A 19,093-nucleotide genomic window follows, 5' to 3' on the forward strand; every position below is an offset into this window, starting at 1 on the left:
CTTAATGACCCCATCAAAAGGCGCAGGGTTTCAGACTGGATAAAAAAGCAAGACCCATCTATTTGCTGTCTATAAGAGACTCATTTTAGACATAAGGACACCTACAGCCTGGAAACAAAAGGTTGGAGAACCATGTACCATTCAAATGGTCCTCAAAAGAAAGCAGGGGTAGCAATCCTCATATCAGATAAATTAAAGTTTATCCCAAAGACTGTAGTAAGAAATGAGGAGGGAAACTATATCATACTTAAAGGATCTATCCAACAAGAGGACCTAACAATCATCGATATTTATGCCCCAAATGTGGGAGCTGCCAAGTATATCAATCAATTAATAACCAAAGTTAAGACATACTTAGGTAATAATGCACTTACACTTGGTAACTTTAACACAGCTCTTTCTGCAAATGACAGGTCTTCTAAGCACAACATCTCCAAAGAAACAAGAGCTTTAAATGATACACTGGACCAGATGGATTTCACAGATATTTACAGAAATTTACATCCAAATTCAACTGAATACACATTCTTCTCAAATGCATTTGGAACTTTCTCCAAAATAGGCCACATACTGGGTCACAAATCAGGTCTTAATCGATACCAAAAGATTGGGATCATCCCCTGCATATTTTCAGACCATAATGCTTTGCAATTAGAACTAAATCAAAAGAACAAGTTTGGAAGGATTTCAAACACGTGGAGGTTAAGGACCATCCTGCTAAAAGATGAAAGGGTCAACCAAGAAATTAGGGAAGAATTAAAAAGATTCATGGAAACTGATGAGAATGAAGATACAACCATTTAAAATATTTGGGATACAGCAAAAGCAGTCCTGAGGAGGGAGTACATCACAATCCAAGCATCCATTCAAAAACTGGAAAGAACCCAAATATACAAGCTAACTTTGCACCTAAAGAACCTGGAGAAAAAAAACAGCAAATTGATCCTACACCCAGCAAAAGAAGAGGGGTGGTGGAAGGGGAGGAGGGCGGGGGGTGGGGGTGAATGGGTGATGGACACTGAGGGGGGCACTTGACGGGATGAGCACTGGGTGTTATTCTGTATGTTGGTAAATTGAAGACCAATAAAAAATAAATTTATTATAAAAATAAAAGATTCGAGCAGAACTCAATGAAATCGAGACCAGAAGAACTGTGGAACAGATCAACAAAACCAGGAGTTCGTTCTTTGAAAGAATTAATAAGATAGATAAAACATTAGCCAGCCTTATTAAAAAGAAGAGAGAAAAGACTCAAATTAATAAATTCATAAATGAGAAAAGAGAGATCACCACCGATACCAAGGAAATACAAATGATCTTAAAAACTTATTTTGAGCAGCTATACGTCAATCAATTAGGCAATCTAGAAGAAATGGATGCTTTCCTAGAAAGCCACAAACTACCAAAACTGGAACAGGAAGAAATAGAAAACCTGAACAGGGCAAATACCAAGGAGGAAATTGAAGCAGTCATCAAAAACCTCCCAAGACACAAAAGTCCAGGGCCAGATGGCTTCCCAGGGGAATTCTATCAAACTTTTAAAGAAGAAACCATACCTATTCTACTAAAGCTGTTCGGAAAGATAGAAAGTGATGGAGTACTTCGAAACTCATTCTATGAGGCCAGCACCACCTTAATTCCCAAACCAGAGAAAAACCCCACCAAAAAGGAGAATTACAGACTGATATCCCTGATTAACATGGATGCAAAAATTCTCAACAAGATACTAGCCAATAGGATCCAATAGTACATTAAGAAGATTATTCACCACGACCAAGTGGGATTTATCCCCGGGATGCAAGGCTGGTTCAACACTCATAAAGCAATCAATGTGATTAATCATATCAGCAAGAGAAAAAACAAGAGTCATATGATCCTCTAGTTAGATGCAGAGAAAGCATTTGACAAAATACAGCATCCATTCCTGATCAAAACTCTTCAGAGTGTAGGGATAGAAGGAACATTCCTCCATGTCTTAAAAGCCATCTATGAAAAGCCCACAATGAATATCATTCTCAATCGGGAAACACTGGGAGTCATTAGAAATGATAATATTCACCATTTGCTTCAACATGGATGGAGCTGGAGGGTATTATGCTGAGTGAAGTAAGTCAATCAGAGAAGGACAAACATTATATGGTCTAATTCATTTGGGGAATATAAAAAAATAGTGAAAGGGAGTAAAGGGGAAAGGAGAGAAAATGAGTGGGAAATATCAGAGAGGGAGACAAAACATGAGAGACTCTGAACTCTGGGAAAGGAACAAGGGACGGTGGAAAGGAAGGTGGGCCGGGGGTGGGGGTGACTGGGTGATGGGCACTAAAGGGGGCACTTGATGGGATGAGCACTGGGTGTTATGCTATATGTTGGCAAATTGAACAATAAAAATATATATGCATATATATATATTTATATATATCCATTATACCACTGTATTAACAGGAAAAAGTATTATTTACTTGTTACTTTGTCCACATATGTTCATAAATTTAGAATTCTATCTTTTACTTGATATTGTTCTATTGTTTTTGTACTGAAATCAAGTACTACATAGTTTCGTAAAAAAAAAAAAAGAATTGTGTAGCTTGTAGATATCATAATGTAAGACAAGGAGGGCAAAAATCTGATTAACAAATCACTTGCTCATAATATAGGATTTTGGGGGGGGGGTTTGGTTTGTTTTTAATGCCATCTTGACTCAATTTTGGGATCCTGGTTAGAGAGGCTGATCAATTCCCCTTCTTGAGTAGCTGAATAAATCCACACTTGAAACACTTCCCTTATCAGGATCTTACAGACAGAGCTACTATGCACCAGCTGTAATCTGTCAGGGCCAGATATCAGACAACAAAGGACAACCTTTCTGCCCCTGAGACTAAGAAATTACTCAAATTAGCCAATCCATAGGGAGGCCATCAAACCTGGCCAACTCTACACCCATGCCATCCACAAGCTGAAGTTTGCTATTCCTATTGGTCCCAGGACCAATCTTGCATTTGACCCTGCCTGGCAATCTTCTCTTGCTTGGAACAAGTCATAAAAATGTTCTGCCCTTCATCCACCTGAGTGCAGAGTGTCCTACCATCAAAATAATCTTTAAAAATCATAAAACATTGCCCAAGTCTATGTTCTAATTCAGGCAATATTAGTCAATGACCAAGTGCAGTGTAGGTAGAAATGTAAAATATATACTCCTTTTCCATTCACAAGGCCCTGAGAAAGGGTTCCCCTTTCTGATGGTTAGATTGTCTCCTTGGTAACAGGAAACAGGCATTTTTAACCTCTTTGCCTAATGGAGTGCTTGATACTCTTTATATTTTTACTTAATGCTTTTCTCATAGAATAATTAGATGAATAAAAGTTACTCAGCAATGTTGTATGAAAATAAATAGCAAATAAATTAATACCAATTGTTTTAGGTTACACTGTCCTCAGAAAAAAACTGTACTTTCCTTCCGCGTGGTTGTTGAGAACTCTGAAGCAAACAAGTGGTGAATACAATTTGGAGAGGACTTGGGGGAGAATAAGTAACGAATTTTCTCAACCTATAATGGCATCTAATTCAGCTGTAGAAATTGACAATGAAAGTGATAATTCTTCTGGTAGCAGCTTATTTAAGACTCAGTGTGTCCCTTACTCACCAAAACAGGGGCAAAGAAACCCTATTAGAAAGTTTGTTCGTTCATCTGGAGGTGTTGAAGCAAGGGATTCATCTAGTGACTCCTCTTTTGAACCAAGACCACTGACTTTAAAAGCTATTTTTGAAAGATTCAAAAAAAAAAGAAACGTAAAAAGAGGAAATATAAGCCAAAAGAAAGACCAAGGGGAAGACCAGAAGGAAGAAAAACCACTAGACGCTCCCAAATAAATAAGAAACAAGTTAAAGACAAAGGATCTGGGTTCCCATTTTTAGAATCTGAGAATGTAAAAAAGCCATTACCATGGAGAAAGATTTCAAGCTTTGAGCAAGCGGTGGCAAGAGGATTTTTCAACTACCTTGAAAAATTGAAGTATGAATACTATCTCAAGGAATCCTTGAAACAAATGAATGTTGGTGAAGATTTAGAAAGGGAAGATTTTGACAGTCGTAGATACAAATACTTGGATGATGATGGATCTCTCTCTCCTATTGAAGAGTCAGAAACAGTGGAAGAGGCTGCAACAACTCTTGAACATGATGATGGTTGTGATATCAAATTGGTGGACAATAATGAATTCATAGTAAGTTCTGAAATACCAAAGAAAATGAATCTGTATTTAGGACAAGAGGAATATACTGAAGAAGCTGCTTCGTCTATAAAGAGAGCATCAAAATCCAAAAACATGGGACAGAGGATAGAATGGTCTGAAAAGGAAGAGATAGGAATATGAATATTAAGGCTTTTCACTTGAAAACAGTGTCTGGACTTAAAGGTATTGGTGTATCCCAACAATCTGTACAGTTCTAGGGTGTGATAGTTTAGGGGTGAATACGATTTGAACTCATTCATGTTTAGAGGATGTTTGAGAACCAGGAAGATCATTTATCTATTTAGACCCTAAATGGGGCTCTAAAGAAATTGGACCTCAAAGATTACAGTGGGGAGTTTTTGAAGTATGTCCATATTCAAGTGGAGATCCGAGAAGACCTCTGGACAGTGACAGCTGTGGATTGAACAAAAGTTTGTTTTAAAAGTGCTATTTTGAAGATCATCACTCTGGCTTTGGTGGAACTATGGTGATTGGCGGCAGAAGGAATCACATGTCAAATATCTTAAATAAAAATTTTATTAACTTTGTCAAATATCTTAAATAAAAATTTATTAATTTTAAATAAAAACAGAAAAAAACTGTAAAACAACAGGTTTTATCTTCTAGAACTCTCCATATCTTTGTTGTCACTCTAAGTCTAGAAGTTTTTCTGTACACAAATACTCTTTGCTCAAACTTTTCCAGTGTTGCAGCAGAAAAAAGGAACAGCCATGCAAAATCCATAAGCTTTGATAATCATCTTAACAAAGGGGCAGATAATATCTTCATTTGGATAAGAAACAAATAACAGTTTTGGAGTGGAAGATGAGGGATTTGTGGGTAATAATGAATGAGGTTTGCAGCAAGTTAGTGAGTATGATTTTGAAGCAATGATATGGGGTATCCAGTGGTAGTGGGATGAATGGATCTATAGTTGAGATAGAAGTCTGGATAGGAGGTAAGTGTATGAAACATATTAAAATAGAAACAGTTATTGAAATGATAGTGGCTCTGCAAGCATATTCACATAAAGAAGAGAAGAGCTTCCAACTGGGACACTAGCCTCTCCAGAAGAGAAAGAGGAGAGCGCTGCAGAAAGTACTGAGAAGGAGACACTAAAGCTGCAGGTATGGTGGATGGCAGACAATGCAGAGAGGTGATCTGGAAGCCAATAAGGAAATTAATTGGAATACAAGGAGAGTAAACCTTGCCTGATGAATCTATTGGGAGGCAGATGCAGAAAAGTTCTGTGGCGTGGAAAGTCATTTAATTGTCTTAATATTTTAAGAGTTATTTTTTATATGTTTAGTTTTTAATTGAAGTTTGATTTGCCAACATATAGTATAATACCCAGTGCTCATCCTCTCAAGTGCCCCCCTCAGTGCCCCACACACAGTCACCCCAACCCCCCGCCCACCTCCCCTTCCACTACCCCTTGTTATTTTCCCAGAATTGGGAGTCTCTCATGTTCTGTCACCCTCTCTGATTTTTCCCACTCATTTTCTCCCCTTTCCCCTATAATCTCTTACACTATTTTTTATATTCCCTGTATGAGTGAAACCATATGATGATTGTCCTTCTCCGATTGACTTACTTCACTTAGCATGATACCCTCCAGTTCCATCCATGTTTCTAATGGCTGAGTAATATTCCATTGTATACCCGCGCTGCCCCGAGAGCATCTAGGCCAGTGTGGACTGGGGGACTGTGGTAGTTATGCAGGGAGCTGACTCTAGAGCTGGTGAGCTGGCCACTGCCAGTGTTGTTGTTCCTCCTTCTGTCACTTTGTGCCTGGGATGAAGCAGGGCCACCAGGGAACAGGAGCCTCACAGGATAAATAGCTCCCACTGAGCCTGGCACCTGGCAGGGGGCAGGGCATCTCCCCCAGGTACACAGACCTGAGGGTCAGCACAGCAGGCCTCTCCCCCAGAAGACCAGTTGGAAAAACTGGGAAAGAGCAAGTTCTTGACCGAACAGTGCTGGAAAGCTCCAGGGGAAGTCGAGAGATTTATACTATATAGAACTAGAGGGTACCCCCCATTTTTTCTCTTTTTCCAGTACAACTCATTTTTATATCAGTTTAGAGTTATTTTTGAACAGTTGTATAGCACATATTTTGCAAGATGATTTATTATAACTTAAAATACCTTAATGCTTGACCACAGCAAGGGAAAATCACTGCATGACTCAAGGTCTTAAAATGTTGCCAAGAGAAGCTGAAAAGCAAGCAATGATTCTGGCTTCCTGTATAATTTGAATATTTATCATATATTATATGGAGGTAAATAGGCTTCATGACATTTGTAAGTCAGAAAGAATTAGGGCCCAGCAGGTGCTATGGTAAGGAGAAATGTCCTCTGCAATCAACCTTAAATAGAATAACCGCACACTGGAATTTTCAGGAACTGTTCAAAATGTGACAGGCACTGTGGCCCTCCCAGCTATTTCTGCTTCATTTCTCACCTTTCCACCCGCTTGGCACCAGGTTTTCTTGTACCAATCTTCATTTGAACACCAATAACAGAATGTGTAAGTCCTTTAATATTCATAAATCTTTTCAGAATTATACAACAGTCATTTGTAGTTCTTCTAAGAGATTTGGAGATTTGATTTCTAGGAGTAGCTCATAATCAAATGTCTGTGTGACCACTGGCTATTCATAATTTTATGGTAGGGTGTTCTCAACTAAATTCTTATTCATCCATATTACTAATATCAAACTCAGTTGGTGTTCTCATTAAAATTTGCTACTCCTAACTAATTTTATATCTATTTTCTACCAGGAAAAAAAGAAGGAACATTGCAATTATTCACAATGCTGTGCATCTTTGAAACCTGTTTGTATAAAAACAGTACATACCTTCTTTCTTGTTGCTGTTTCCTAATACTATTGATTTGTTGCTGGTTAGATGACATAATTGAGCTTCATCCATTGGGCTGCCTGTATTAGTTTCTAATAACTTTCAGAAGTGTTTATTTTCTTTCATTTATGATAATCATAAATAGAGGTCTAAACCAGAGTATGCAAGAAAAAAGGATAATTCATATTCAGATTATATTAAATTTTACTACTTGGAATTTTATAGCATAAGCATAGAATAATATATTCTCCAACCATATCTTCTCTTGAACTTTTTAGATCATAAAACTACATTACTAGAATGTGATCTGTTTGGATGTAGACCCACATCCCTGACTTCTAAGAAGACTTCCAACAGGAAGAATGGAAGGGTTTAAGAAGAGCCATGTCATTTATGCAAAGAATGAGTATACCTCATCCAACATGGCTGAGACAGAATCAAGAGCACAGTGACACTTTATCATTCAAAATCAAGGGAGGACATTGATGAGAAGAATTGGTTGCTTTTGCTGATCAATGGTCTTGAAAGCCTTGGATGACTGACTACCATGTGGTATAGACTGAGGTGATCACACAGAAGGCCAGTGGCACTGGCGCACAAAGTGGAGAATGCCTTAGTTATTACAAACTAGTGGTAGCCCTGTGGTGAGATAACAGATGGGGCCATCTGTTCAATAAGGCAGATCTCTTAATTCTTCTTGTGTCCAACGTGAGTGAGAGTCACCAAACATCAGTGCATCAGCATCATTCTTGTGGTCCAAGCTCAGATAAGTGAGCAGGAGCAATACATTGGCAAGGCTGCCCTCCCAGCAGCAGGCCTTGCCACTGGACCTGAGGATGACCCATAGGCATGGATCCAGAGCTATGTGGGGCATTTAGTTTACATTATGTGTAGAATGGAGAGTTAGGAAGCACTCCAAAGGAAAGAAACAAAGACAAAGGCCAGATGTGTACAACCTGGGCTCCGGTTGCCAAACTAACTGGTCAACCCCACTGGTCACAAATACCAGAAGGGAAGTTAGATAATTTTAAGGACCTTAGATCTAGAAACTGAGATCCATGCAGGGCTTGGTCTGTGTTGGAGTGTTCTATTTAATGTTTACTGATTACCTCACTGTGTTTATCTGTTTTTAAATTATTTTTTCATTCATCCTGATAGCAATTCATATAGGCTTTTGAATTTTTGAGTTGATATCTTTTATCAGTTTTGAAAATTTCATAGTGGTTATTACTTCAAATATTTCCTCTCTCTTATTTTCTATGTCTTCTTTTTCATGTCTGGCTCCTTCCCCCCCACCAATTATTCATGTTAGGCTTTTTTTTTTCGGCATCATCTAGTCTGTACGTTTGCTTATGTATTATCTATTCATTAGTTTTTCAATATTTTATTTTGGCAGTTTTATTCTGCAGAAGATAAATAGATGTATCTCCACAAGAAGAAATGGGTGAGTGCATGCAGGACAATAGGTAGCAGCTGCTGATGATAAAGGGTTTCTATCCTCACAGTCCCAAATCAGAGTTTCTGAAGGATTAAGGCTCTCTATATCTCTTACACAACTTCTTCCCAGGGAGCAGATGGTATCTGTCAGCCTCCTGCCCTCCTGAACAGGGAGAGGTCAAAGGTTTAGCTCAAATAGCCAAGTGGACCAAAATTTTGGATATATCAGATAGCTAACCAGTCTCCACATCATCCATTTAATTTTTTTTCCATCCAACAATTTGTCAACTCTGCAGTCAACAATTGCCTTTAGGTGACTTTCTTTCAACAACCCCCTATTGGCTCTTTTGCACAGGCATGACAGGGTGTAACTTTTGAGAAGGAACCACAATATTTGAATTTCAAGGTTGATAGGAAATATACATAATAAACCTGACAGGTTTGGACTTCAGGTTTCATCACAATAAAATCACCAAATGTTTTCTGTAAATGGTCACCCCTTTTTTTTAGAGGGCTTGGAAATCTGGAGAGAGGAAGAAAATCTTTAATTTCCCTTTGGACACAGTGCTTGTCTCAGGGTTACACCCCTAATGAGAAAAATGAAAGGCAAAAGGACCCTCTTGTCTTATCAGTTTTGTAATTGAATTAGCCAGCCCTGAGATTAAATACATCTTCTTTGCTTACTGCTCATAAGACACACTTCTCCTTTATCGAATATTAGTTGACTATAAAGTTGAGGGTCCACTTCTGGATTCTCTATTCTGTTCCATTGAACTGTGTTGGTGGGAATGTGAAATGGTACAGCCACTCTGGAAAACTGTGTGGAGGTTCCTCAAAGAGTTAAAAATAGACCTGCCCTACGATCCAGCAATTGCACTGCTGGGGATTTACCCCAAAGATACAGATGCAATGAAACGCCGGGACACCTGCACCCCAATGTTTCTAGCAGCAATGTCCACAATAGCCAGACTGTGGAAGGAGCCTCAGTGTCCATCGAAAGATGAATGGATAAAGAAGATGTGGTTTATGTATACAATGGAATATTACTCAGCCATTAGAAATGACAAATACTCACCATTTGCTTCAACGTGGATGGAACTGGATGTTATTATGCTGAGTGAAATGAGTCAATCGGAGAAGGACAAACATTATATGGTCTCATTCATTTGGGGAATATAAATAATAGTGAAAGGGAATAGAAGGGAAGGGAGAAGAAATGGGTAGGAAATATCAGAAAGGGAGACAGAACATGAAGACTCCTAACTGGGAAACGAACTAGGGGTGGTGGAAGGGGAGGTGGGCAGGGGGTGGAGGTGAATGGGTGACGGGCACTGAGGGGGGCACTTGACAGAATGAGCACTGGGTGTTATTCTGTGTGTTGGCAAATTGAACACCAATAAAAAATAAATTTATTATAAAAAAAGACACACTTCTCTGCACTAAACGAACATGGAACTAACCACAGGCTGAAGCAAAATGACAATACTAAAATTTAAGAAAATAAGTTTTTTTGATCAATTCATTTCTTCCTGGTCTGATAAGCTCATCTTAAACTAGGAACACTTCAAATATAGCTATTTTGAAAGAGCATATTCTTATCTAATGATGAATAATAAAATACAGTTATAGAGTTGCACATTAAAAAAAAATTCTGGATTTGTTTTCCAACATAGTTTAGTTCTATGAAAATCAACTGCTTTCCTAATTACCATTTAAAACAAGTAAACAAATGTGAATGGAAAGGGAATGAAATGAAAGGAACTATCAATTATTATTGTGCAAAAACGACAAATAATATTACCTTAGCCGTGGGTAAGGGCAGAATTTTAATTACTTTAAAATAGCATTTTGAAGTAAAGAAAGTAATTGAAACATTCCTAAATATTTGCAGAATACTATGCAATTCATGGATAAATAAATACAAATGTGAGATATCTTGTTAAAAGTTTAAATCAGAAACACCAAAAATAAATTTATTTCCATAATACACTTTAAGGAAGAAAGACCTAAAAGGATATATTGAATATATGATGATGACTGTTCATTTTAGTGTTCTAAAATTAAATTTAAGCAGTATCTAAAGGGTTCCAATTGTTAAGAGAAGGAAAAATAGTGTTAAAACCCTCAATATCTGGCTTTAGTAGTGAAAGGGAAACAATCATTTATGAATAGATACTTGCTTCAAAAAATTATTCGATAACAAAAAGGTAAAATACTTAAATTTTATTTGTAACCTTGAAAATATGGAATAAAAATTAAAATAACAATAGCATGCAATAGACACAGGCTTTAATTATCCATATAGACTATTATATAAAAATATATAGACACTTATTTTTCACTTGGAAACAAGTCCAAATGTCTCTCTTCTTTGTCTGAGTACCTTGGAGACTGTGCTTGTAAAATGGGATATTTAGCTTCTGACTCAGCTCTGACCTTTACTGTCTTCTTGTAAAGATCTGTCATCACTCAGAGGAAATAACTTGAATAGTCTTGAGGCCGAAAATTGAACACATTTGAATAAAATGGACTAAACACTCAGAGTCAGCATTGAAATAACAAATACAGATAAGGCTTTAATATATCTAAAATAAAGTACTCTCTTTCCTCTACTGAGGGTCCTGAGGTCAAGCACAGGAATCAGTCTCTTTACAAAACATACTTCCAAGTCAAAAGTTTCTAAACATATCAAAGCTTAAGCCTTTTGATATATTAATTGAAAATGCACTATGGTTTGAACAAAGGTTACTAGGTATGTCTAGGGAAAGCAAGGGGATTACAAAGAAACCGTTGCTATGTAATTAAGTAACGCACTTGAATATTGATTACATGCAGGATTGGAAACCATTATGAAGCATCTTAAGCACAGATTGGAGTCTGGCAGACATAGCACTCGTTCATCTATGCAGCAACTAGAGGATCCTTTTCAATGGACAGAATTGACATCTACTGATTTGTCCACTTTTGGTTTAATCACTCAATCTTTTTTGTAGGGTCTTTTCAAACAGCTTCTGAATGGACTCTGAGGAAGTCTTTAGGTAGAAAGCCTACTATTACTAAACCAACTTCCTGAAATTTTAGGTAAGAAATAACAAATTTTAGTTACCCACAGACTATGCCATTCTTTCAGCTTTTTAACCAGTTCTTCTATTTTCATCTAGATTTGTAAATGAGAAAAGAGTCCTGTCATTCTACATATTTAAAGTTAAGACTAGAACTCATAAACTACTGCTCTGTTGATGGGAAGGTCATGATACAGAAAACAAATTTCTATTTCTGTTTGACTGTCACATGTCAAATGTACCCCACGCATGTGTTCTAACCTCACCTCCATGGTTTACTTGTTCTGGTCAGATCTGCCTCTCTTGTACACTCCTGATAATGTGGATTTTATCTGTAGTTCAGAGATTACTATGTTCTATCTTCTGAAAAATTCAGCAAATAGTTTGGTCCATGTTGGTCTCTTAGAAAACCCTTTACTGAACTGAAATATTGTTTAATTATAGTGCCTTCCATTGTGTGGTGACTGGTGTGTGTGTGTGTGTGTGTGTGTGTGTGTGTGTTTGCCAGTATAAGATCCTCCCATATAGGGATGCTGGGTGGGTTAGGATAGGGGGGTTAAGCGGCTGTCTTTGGCTCAGCATGTAATCCTGGAGTCCCAGGATGGAGTCCCATATTGGGCTTCCTTCATGGAGCCTGCTTCTCCCGCTGCCTCTGCCTATGTCTTTGCCTCTCTCTCTGTGTGTGTTTCTGTTGAATAAATAAAATCTTAAAAAAAAAGATCCTCCCAAATAGAAGGCAAGACTTTTGAATTCTTGTGCCTTGTCTTATACATGTCTACTACACCATAATAGTAGAAAATTAGTAAATATTTGTGATTTTCAGATAAAATTCTTTCTTTAAAAAAGATAGATGTAAATAAATATTTCCTTTGCTATTCTTAGTATAATTTGCACACATGCACACACAAACACAAATATATAAATATACATATTCATAATGGCAACTGCTGAATAAATATTTGTAAATAAGATGTGATACAGCAGGGTGTCTGAGTGGCTCAGGGGGTTAGGCCTCTGACTCTGGATTTCAGCTCAGGTCATGATTGCAGTGTTGTGGGATCTAGCCCCATGTCCAGACCCTTGCTCAGAGGGGAGTCTCCTGGAAATTTTTTCTCTACCTCTCTCTTCCTGTGCTCCCTCTCTCCCTCTCAAATAAATAAATTAATCTTTAAAGAAGACATGATACATCATAGGAGAAGGTAAATAATTCAAGTTAGTGAGTATGGTTTTGAGAATGGCAATAAAATTTACCTATTCCTTCATCTCCAGCCTTCCAAAAACTTACAATAGTAGGGGTCCATAAGACCCCAAACATATCACCTTAAATTAAATATATGTATATGGGGTGCCTGGGTGGCTCCGTGGTTGAGCATCTGACTTTGGCTCAGGTCGTGATTCTGGGATCCTGGGATTGAGTCCCACATCAGGATCCTCATAGGGAGTCTGCTTCTCCTTCTGCCTGTCTCTTTGTGTCTCTCATAAATAAATAAATAAAGTCTTAAAAATAAATATATGTATATATTTATTGAATTGTTTATATAATATAGAATAATACTGTATTATATTTACATATATATGTACTTTTAAATATCAGGTACTATTCAAAATTGCCATCCAGAAACCTCTTTTCTAGCAAGTGTCAGTCTCAGGATTTTCCATAAATGGCTTCAACTTTCACTTATATATGATAGAGATACAATATGCTTTAACTTGCATTTATAAATTACGTAGAAAGTAAAGTTTCAGAAAAAAAGTAACTTTGATGCTGAAATGAAGATTAGTGTGATACTGTGAACCCCAAAACAAAGATCTGTACATAAAATATCCTCTATTCATATAGGTTACATGTTAATCACTGTCAACTTGATCAAGAGTTTGGAGGAAAGGGGCCAAAAATAACATACATACACAGAGGCAGAGAAAAAGGTTAAGAGCAAGAAGCATAGAAAAATCAGAAGGAAGTGTGCCCCTATATGGCAGTGTGTCATGGTCCTTGAAGGGGCCCCTATGAAGGGAATCAGAAAAGCAGGTTACAAGATAGTTTCAAATAAGATGAATTACACAGGATGGGATCTCATGGTGATTAATATTGCCTGAAAACCGAGTAGAAAACTTTGGACATAACAAATCAGAAAATATGGAGAAATTACATAATAATAACACATTTATTACAGCATTTATAAAAAAAATCATTTTCCTTATTTACCAAGATTGGAATTAAGGACATTTAAGAAATAAATATGGTAGTCAAATTTTTTTTTTTATCTTTAGCCTTAGAGGATCACATCAAAACATTGTTAGTTGGGACAGTTATTTTCCCCCCTACCTATTTTAGTGTGGTCATATGTTGTCCCTGTAAGATAATGAGATTCATTTGGCAGAGAATGAATTTCATCTCTCCTTTCACATCCTGATGATTTTTAAAAACTTATATAGAGCAAAAATTTACTTTTGTTAGAGTATAGTTCCATTGAATTTTGTAAACATATAGTCTTGTGCCCACTACTCCTCAAACTTTCCCATGCTACCTCTTTATTGACAATGGTTTCATCCAGTCCCTAACCCATGACAACCACCAAATGCTCTTTTTCCTCCTATAATTTTGCCTTTCCCAAAGTAATAGAAATGATATAATACAACATGTAACCATTTAAGATTTGTCGATCTTGTTGCATGAATCAATTTCTTCTTTTAAAAAAATAGGAATGTATAATAGCTTGTTTATGAATAAACCTGTTGAAAGAAATTTCAGTTGTCTTCAGATTTTGGCAATTATGAATTTTATAAGTTTATAAATTTTCGTGTACAGATTCTGTGTATGTGTGTACATATTTTCCCACACCCTAGAAGTGGAAATGCTAATATATATGGCAAATGTATATTGAACCTTTTACAAACCAATAAACTATATTTGAAAGTTGCACCGGGACACCTGGGTGGCTCCATGGTTGAGTGTCTGCCTTTGGTTCAGGGTGTGATCCCAGAGTCCTGGGATCGAGTCCTACATTGGGCTTCCTGCATGGAGCCTGCTTCTCCTACTTCTGCCTCTCTCTCTCTCTCTGTGTCTCTGGTGAATAAATAAATAAACAAATAAAATAAATAAAAAGTAGTTGCAACATTTCACTTACTATAAGGTTTCTAGTTATTCCACCACCTCACCAACACTTTGTATACTACGTTTCTATGTGTATTATTATTATTATTATTATTATTATTGAAATATAATTAGCATGCAGGGGCACCCAGGTGGCTCAGTCAATAAAGCATCTGACTTCAGCTCAGGTCATGGTCTTGGGATCCTGGGATTGAGAACCCTGTCAGGCTCCTCACTAGTGGAGAATCTGCTTGTCTCTCTGCCCCTAGCCCACTCATACAATCTCTCAAATAAATAAAATATTATAAAAAGAAATATAAACAACATACAATGTCAAATGACTCTCAGGTGTACAGTATATTGATTTGATAATTCTATACAATGTATAGTGTAGTCACCAACTGTTATTCTAACAGGTATGTATTCATCTCTCAGTGTAGTTTTACCTCACAGTTCTTTAATGATTAATTGTGTGGAACATCTTTTCATATGAATATTTGACATCATACACTTTTTTGGTGAAGTGTTTGTCTTTCACCTATTTTTATAGATTTGTTTTCTTATTGTCGACTTTTCGGTATTCTCTATATATTATGGGTACAGTCTTTGTTCAAATGTGATTTGCAAATATTTCTTCCAGTTTGTAGCTTATCTTTTCATTCTCTTAGCTGTATCTAATTGCATAGCAAACTATTTTAAATTTAATAAATTTACATTGTTCATTTTTTTTTCTTTTATATAGGTCGTGCTTTTGAAGTAGTATCTAAGAAATACTTTTGGGCTACCCCCAAATGAACCGAAATTTATCTCATGTTTTCTTCTAAAATATTCAAATTTTACATTTTATATTTATGTCAATGTCCGCTTAGGTAGTTTTTATGTAAGGTGTTAAGGTATGTGTCTAGACTTATTTTTTGCTTATGGATGTCCAATTTTTCCCATCATTACTTATTGAACAGACGATCTTTTTCCTTTTGTCAAAATTCAGTTGACTATGTTAGTGTAGATTTATCTATAGACGCTCAGTGCTATTCCATAGATCTATATGTGTATGCTTTTGACAATAACATTGTGTTGATTGATTTAGATTTCTAGTAGTATACAAAATCAGGTAATATAAGTCTTCAAACTTTGTTCTTCTTTTCCAAACTTCTCTAAATTTTATTCCTTTCCTTTTCTATTGAAATTTTAGAATTAGTTAGTTAATATCTAAAATTCCTTAGATTTCACCAAATATATAATAATGTAAAAGAGATATAAATTATACAGAACCAAATAGACATCATAGAAATGAAAAGCAGATTAAGTGAAACAAAAAATACACAAAAGGCGTCAACAGCAGATATGAACTGGCCAAAGAAAGAACAGGGAGACTTAAAACAGGTCAATTTAGATGACTCCAACAGAGGAACTGAAAGAAAAAAAGAGAAAGAGAGAGAATGAAGGAAAATAAACACAGCTTTAGTTCGGGTGCCATCAAGTGTATTTACATACGTGTAATGAAAGCTCCAGAATGAAAGAAGAAAGAGACAAAGAGCTAACTTGAAGAAAATAATTTCCTCAAAATCCCAAATATAATGTCAAATATGAATCTACATATTCAAGAATCTCAATAAATTCCCAGTAGAATAAATTCCACTTGTTCCACACAACTAAAAACCACAAACTGACAAAAGACAATAAAGAAAGGGTAATCTTCAAAACAACAAAGAAAAATATCTCATCATGTACAAGAGATATTCAATAAGACTAAAAATGGCTTCTCAGGTAATTAATAGAGGTCAGATAGCACATAGGCAACTGTAAAAAATAATATAAATGTATCTTTTTTCAAATTTGAATTGTAATTTCATAAATAAATAAATAAACTTAAAAAATTTATTTACTTATCTATATTTTTATTGGGGTTTTATTGCCAACATCTACTATAATACCCAGTGCTCATCCTGTCAAGTGTCCCTTCAGTGCCCGTCACACAGTCTCTCCATCCCCCGGCCCACCTCCCCTTCCACTAAGTCTTGTTCATTTCCCAGAGTTAGTACTTTCTCATGTATTGTCACCCTCTCTGATTTTTCCCACCTAATTTCTCTCCTTTACCCTATAATTCCTTCACTATTTTTTATATTTCCCATATGAGTGAAACCATATAATGATTGTCCTTCTCCAATTGATTTACTTCATTCAGCATAATACCCTCCAGTTACACCCACATCAAAGCAAATGATGGTTATTCATGGTTTCTGATGGCTGAGTAATATTCTATTGTATATATAGACCACATCTTCTTTATCTATTCATCTTTAGATGGAAACCAAGGCTCCTTCCACAGTTTAGCTGTTGTGGACATTGCTACTATAAACATCGGGGGACAGGTGTCTCACCTTTTCACTGCATCTGGATCTTTGGGGTAAATCCCCAGTAGTGAAATTGCTAGGTCATAGGGTAGCTCTATTTTTAACTCGGAGGAACCTCCACAAAGTTGTCCAGACTGGCTGCAACACTTCACATTCCCACCAACAGTGTAAGAGGGTTCCCTTTTCTCCACATCCTCTCCAACATTTGTGGTTTCCTGCCTTGTTAATTATCCCCATTCTCACTGGTGTGAGGTGGTATCTCATTGTGGTTTTGGTCTGTATTTCCCTGATGTCCAGTGATGCGGAGCATTTCCTCATGTGCATGTTGGCCATGTGTATGTCACCTTTGGTGAAACTTCTGTTCATGTCTTTTGCCCATTTCATGATTGGATTGTTTGTTCTTGAGTGGTGAGTTTAGTAAGTTCCTTATAGATCTTGGACACTAGCCCTTTAGCTGATATGTCATTTGCAAATATCTTCTCCCATTCTGTAGGGTGCCCTGTGGATTTGTTGACTATTTCTTTTGCTAGGCAGAAGATTTTCATCTGATGAAGTCCCAATCACTCATTTTTGCTTTTGTTTCCCTTGCCTTCATAGATGTGTCTTGCAAGAAGTTACTGTGGCCAAGTTCAAAAGGGGTGTTCCTGTGTTCTCCTCTAGGATTTTGATGGAATCTTGTCTCACATTTAGATCTTTCATCCATTTTGAGTTTATCTTTGTGGATGGTGAAAGAGAGTGGTCTAGTTTCATTCTTCTGCATGTGGATATCCAGTTTTCCCAGCACCATTTATTGAAGAGACTGTCTTTCTTCCAGTGGATAGTCTTTCCTCCTTTGTCAAATATCAGTTGACCATAAAGTTGAGGGTCCACTTCTGGATTCTCTATTCTGTCCCATTGATCTATGTGGCTGTTTTTGTGCCAGTACCACACTGTCCTGATGACCACAGCTTTGTAGTACAACCTGAAATCTGGCATTGTGATGCCCCCAGATATGCTTTTCTTTTTTAATATTCCCCTAGCTATTTGGGGTCTTTTCGGATTCCACACAAATCTTAAAATAATTTGTTCTAACTCTCTGAAGAAAGTCCATGGTATTTTGATAGGGATTGCATTAAATGTGTCAATTGCTCTGGGTAACATTGACATTTTCACAATATTAATTCTGCCAATCCATGAGCATGGAATATTTTTCCATCTCTTTGTGTCTTCCTCAATTTCTTTAAGAAGTGTTCTGTAGATTTTAGGGCATAGATTGTTTACCTCTTTGATTACCTTTATCCTAGGTATCTTATGCTTTTGGGTGCAATTGAAAATGGTTGACTCCTTAATTTATCTTTCTTCAGGCTCATTTTTAGTGTATGGAAATGCCACTGATTTCTGGGCATTGCTTTTGTATCCTGCCACATTGATGAATTGCTGTATGAGTTCTAGAATCTTGGGGTGGAGTCTTTTGGGTTTTCTATGTGTAGTATCATGTCATCTGCAAAGAGGGGGAGATTGACTTCTTCTTTGCCAATTTGAATGCTTTTTATTTCTTTTTTGTTGTATGATTGCTGAGGCTAAGATGTTGAATATCAGTAGTGAGAATGGACATCCCTGTCATGTTCCTGATCTTGGGGAAAATCTCTCAGTTTTTCCCCATTGAGAATATTTGCTGTGGGCTTTTTGTAGATGGCTTTTAAGATGCTAAGGAATGTTCCCTCTATCCCTACACTCTGAAGAGTTTTGATCAGGAATGGATGCTGTATTTTGTCAAATGCTTTCTCTGCCTCTAATGAGAGGATCATATGGTTCTTGTTTTTTCTCTTATTGATGTGATCTATCACGTTGATTGTTTTACGAGTGAGGAACCAACCTTGCATCCCAGGGATAAATCCCACTTGGTCATGGTGAATAATGTTAATGTACTGTTGGCTCCTATTGGCTAGTATCTTGTTGAGAATTTTTGTGTCCTTGTTCATCAGGGATATTGGTCTATAATTCTCCTTTTTTGTGGAGTCATTGTCTGGTTTTGGAATCAAGGTGATGTTGGCCTCATAGAATGAGTTTGGAAGT

The 19,093-nt window shown here is 36.8% G+C and overlaps 1 protein-coding gene and 1 pseudogene across 1 annotated transcript in view; one reads left to right on the forward strand and one right to left on the reverse strand.

The window, feature by feature from the left end:
* The window catches only part of GABRG3 (gamma-aminobutyric acid type A receptor subunit gamma3), a 740,987-nt gene that overhangs the window by 267,886 nt on the left and 454,008 nt on the right, over positions 1-19,093 (reverse strand). The gene's annotated exons all lie outside the window — the stretch shown is intronic.
* On the forward strand, positions 3,503-4,783 carry LOC102156063 (annotated as a pseudogene).

Source organism: Canis lupus, chromosome 3 (assembly GCF_011100685.1).
Source record: "Canis lupus familiaris isolate Mischka breed German Shepherd chromosome 3, alternate assembly UU_Cfam_GSD_1.0, whole genome shotgun sequence".
Classification (NCBI taxonomy): domain Eukaryota; kingdom Metazoa; phylum Chordata; class Mammalia; order Carnivora; family Canidae; genus Canis; species Canis lupus.